Here is a 5,000-nt window from a genome sequence, read left to right as displayed (position 1 = left end):
ATATATATATATATATATATATATATGTATATATATGTATATATATATATATATATATATATATATATATAAACAGATAGATTGATACTATAAATATGTAACATTCTACATGTCTTAAGATGACTGAATAAGCAGAACATGTTACCACATTATACGTGATACCAGTGGGCCAAACTTGGGATATGCATTTCATTAATATCACATAAAAATGGCGATATTCATATATGTATTGCAAAAATGTTGTTATGTAATCTAAGTTTGAAGGGTAACCTATTTCAAATCATCAGAAGCATTCTAGGCTAAAAGTTTTAGTCCCACATCGACATGGGAAGAAATCATTTGTGGAGGGATATCCCACGGCCCTGGTAAGTCATGTCTTAATTGGCTGACTGATCTAAGGCATCTTTTCCAGCGGTTACGGGAAACGCGACACCTCTTGCGCGACAGGAATCGAGCAGACGGTTAACTTTAATCGAGTTGCCAGATGCATTCCTCCTACTTCGGATATTTCATGCATTTTCGTACTTATATTGGATATCTATAACACCGCACTACCCACCATAAGATACCAAAAGCCATCTTGGATTTCATATTCCAAAACACTGTATACCTATCGGAAAAATAACTAGTACAGTAAAATAGCAAGCCGTCAACCGCGATCATTCCCATTACGTCACAGAAATGGGCGGAGCTTAGAGGCCTGTCTCGCCTCCGATCACGAGACAGCTTTTGGTGTCACGGAAAAGATTCCTCTAATGTATATGTTCGTTTGTTTCCCACGCGTCTATGCTCTGGATCACTTTAATTATTAAGCCTCTGAACCCGTGCTTAAGTTACACACAGATGGACCACGTGGGCAATCGCTGTAAATAAACAAACAGTGCATTTCCTTAGTTACCCAGTTGTTGAGAACACTTACCCTCTTCAACTGAGATGGCACCTTGAATGTCTGGTGTTCAAAAAGAAATAACCAATATGACAGGTATTATCTAAATAAACATGTCTAACATTCTAGTGCAGAAATTAATGTTATCTGTTTAGAACTGTTAAAATCCTGGAGCTTCTTCCCTAGAACCCCCGGCTATTTTGGGGGAAACAACTTTGCCTCTTCTGTCACTTTATCTTACATTTGAGTAGCAAATGTTCATACACACTATTTATTAAAGTCCCCTTAAAAAAATATGTTTTCTATGCTACCTACTGCAGCGGAATAAAACAAAGAAAATGTGTTTTTGGCCTTTTTAAGACTAACTAAGTTCAATTTTAATGAAGACCAAATGAACGAAATACATGTATGCTTATCTATGTAGATACAACACACACACACGTGTACACACACACATGTGCACACACACACGTGTACAAACACACATGTACACACAAACACACACACACACACACACGAGCTCCTGTATATAAGTAAATTTGTATGTATGTATGTATATGTACATATATATACATATATATATATATACATATATATATGTATATATATATATTATATATATTATATATATATATATATAATATATATTATATATATTATATATATATATATATACATCTATTTATATACATACATGCATATATACATATATATATATATACATATATATATATATACATATATATATATATACACATATTTATATACATACATACATACATGCATATATATATATATATATATATATATATATATATATATATATATATATATATATATATATATATATATATATACATATATATATACAAATATATTAACGTACACACGAATGTTAAAGAGAACACAACCACAATATGAAATGAAAGTGAAAAAGTTTCGAGTTCCACATAAGCCGAGCTGGGGCCAGATTCTCCTTAAGGCGCCTAAACTTACGGCCGAGCGATCTTACATACACATACACAGTGCAAGGAACCCCCTATATTGGTGCGAGTTAAGGCGCCTTATGTTAAGGCAGGGGAGAGCAGCTTTCAGCGCTTTGCGTCGGGCGGGAAAGCAACTCTCTTCGCTCTTATATGAAAAATACAGAAGGACGGTTGAAGCCTCCTGTGCGACTTAACTTAAGGCTCTTTTGAGAATCCGATCCCTGGAATGCTAAAGAAATTCTTCTGCTAAACTGAAACAAAAGACGATCGACAGATGGCGACGTCAATACATTTTTTTTTTTCGGTCTGTATTCATTTATTTTTCTATGATTACAGATGGCTTTTTGAAAATGAAAAGTATTTAATGCAAGAATGAAATATTTTTCTATATTCAGATGAATTAAACATGAAAATTGCTGTAACCATCATGGTACGAACTGATATGATGTGGTAGACAATGTCATCACGGCGGAAATTTTATCCGATGTCACTTCAGATGGTTATCGCTACAGGCAGAGCCACTGTCCCATAGAGTGACTTCAGCTTTTCAACACACCCTATGAATAGTGGTATACTTCGTAGATAAATCAAAAGGCTCAATGTCGCATGTTCTGAAGTTGAATGGAAAAACACTACTATGTTGACGCTATGGTAGGTAAGCCCACAAAACACAAACAAGATTTGCTGAAATAGATGAGACAATAAATCTAGTTTGTGTATTGTGGTTTTTCTACCATCTGTACATCTCATACATTTTCTAAAAAGAGATGCGGGTGCATTTTATACTGCTGAATGTTGTTACACAGGCTCAATAATGTATGATGTTTTAAGCAGTGTAATTAACAAGAAAGTAACGCATGGAATACTAAATTCACCAGAATCTGACCCACTTGCCATCAAACTTCTAGTACGACCAGCTGTGACTTTTTGACTTAGACACGTTTATTGAGACAAAAGAAAAAATACAACTCAAAGGGATGGAGTAACTTAGGTTATCCTCACCCTTACCTTAATAAGTCCCTGTGTGGGCTCACAATTCACATACAAAACTTAGGTATAATAACATTTAAAAATACAATACTCAAATAATAAAAGTACAACAATTCAGAGTCATTGGCTTGCATATCGCAGTGAGCTGGGGCTTCCTTTCCAGGAATTTTCATTTAAATAATTGGTGGATTATGCTATTACCGTTTATCTGATTAATGAAAGAGTAAACAGAAAACTAGTGTACGTTTCCATACTATTATCTATATCCGTTTTCTTTCTCATATGTCTACTAAACGGCGGAAATCCTGTTTAGGAAAAGCGGCCAGCCCTGCACATCAGACGAAGCGAATAATGATTCTGTTTATTTCCTTCGTCTGCTGTGAAACTTTTGACGCTCGAAATGTTACGCTTATTTCTATTTCATGCATATATATATATATATATATATATATATATATATATATATATATATATATATATATATGTGTGTGTGTGTGTGTGTGTGTGTGTGTGTGTGTGTGTGTGTGTGTGTGTGTGTGTGTGTGTGTGTGTGTATGTATATATATATACATATATATATATATATATATATATATATATATATGTATATATATATATAGACATATCACACACACACACACACAGATATTTCTATATATATCTATATATATGTGTGTTTGTGTGTGTGTGTGTGTGTGTGTGTATTCATATTAATTCATAGTCACACACATATGTGTGTATGTAAACATATATGTAAATATATATGTATCTTATCTATATATATATACATCCTGAATTGCTAGTAAATAATAGACGAGGAAAATTTTAAATTTTACTTAATTCCAATAAGAAAATTCTGGGCCATGTGTAATGTGTGCTTGTGCGTGAGCGCGCATGCGCACGTATAGATAATAGATTCACGTAAAAGTGTATGTTTGTAAGGGATCCCGCTGATTTAAAGATTACAAAAACACATGGCCTAGAATTTTCTTAATGGAAGTTAATAATAGTACATTTTTCTCTTATATTATTCACCACCTGTTCGCAAATCAGGAATATTGAAGAGGCGTTTCCGGGAAACAAGTTTGCTGTTATTTTTATCAATTGATGTTGTTCATCATCTATTAAACGTATTTATATATTTTTCTACAATAACTTTATTCCATCATTATTAACATTTTCTGCGGAACATTGCGAAAATAAACAACAAAAACAAAATAACATCGGAATAAAGGATCGGAATATTCTAAGAAACGCAATGTTAGAATTCGACCCTTATTTAAATCCTCTACCATAGATAAGATAAGTTAGACGTCATAATAAACTTTAAAGGGAAACTTAACATGAAATATTGTTAATATGTCGATTTATTCACGAATTACCGTCGAAATGTGCAATATTACGGGATATTAGAGGTTAGCGACATGGGGAGAAGTCCTCAGCCATGTCCAGGACGAAAGGAAACGACAGGATGTTAATTTTTTGTTAATTTTGGTTAAACACAAAGGCAAAAGTCAGCTTAATGAGGTAAGTATTTTTGTGTCGTTATTAGAATTTTGCAAGAATGCACTTCTTCATTTTGACGAGAAATAGACCGAGGGAGACGCAGTTTCGTCTAATATAACATAAATTGAACCTGTCTCCCAGATAAACATTGAGCAGACGTAAGCCTATAAAATGCCTAAGAGTCCAAAAACTTCGCGAAAACTTATTTAATCCCAAAAACTAGAGTATTGCAGAACTGGGAATAACCAAATGTACCTTTATATGGTGGAGTAGGTCCCCGATTTTTGTCACCGATGGAACCCTAAACTCCCATAGGCCTTTCTCTGGCACCATTCCCCCCCCCCCCTCCCCTTCACCTCACATAAAGTCACCTTCGCTAGTACTATCAATTACGGGAGCTTGAAGTAAAATAAACGCAGAGGGCATGCTCAAAGGACTAACATGTAATTACTGTATGAGTGAGAACTGTATGTTATTTAGATACAAATTATATGTTAGTACGTAATCTTGCGGCACCCAAGGCACTGCCAGTGGCATTCAGGTCAAAAACCACTGGCCTATTGTACCCGTAGTTAACATATCATAACCTAAGCCTTTCTGACTTACCCCTGGCTATATCATCCTAAGTTAGG

General features: G+C 34.3%; 1 protein-coding gene across 3 annotated transcripts in view; it reads left to right on the top strand.

The window, feature by feature from the left end:
- The first annotated feature begins 4,143 nt into the window (after positions 1–4,143).
- LOC113807874 (ubiquitin carboxyl-terminal hydrolase 38) overlaps positions 4,144–5,000 on the top strand; it is a 25,160-nt gene continuing 24,303 nt past the window's right edge. The window contains exon 1 of one of the 3 annotated variants that reach the window (XM_070132300.1): positions 4,144–4,389. The gene's annotated coding sequence lies outside the window, so the exon portion shown is untranslated. The other 2 variants (XM_070132299.1, XM_070132298.1) reach the window with 2 other exon arrangements.

Source organism: Penaeus vannamei, chromosome 17 (assembly GCF_042767895.1).
Source record: "Penaeus vannamei isolate JL-2024 chromosome 17, ASM4276789v1, whole genome shotgun sequence".
Taxonomy (NCBI): domain Eukaryota; kingdom Metazoa; phylum Arthropoda; class Malacostraca; order Decapoda; family Penaeidae; genus Penaeus; species Penaeus vannamei.
The sequence above is the reverse complement of the archived record's forward strand: the minus strand, read 5'-3'. Positions and strand labels throughout refer to the sequence as shown.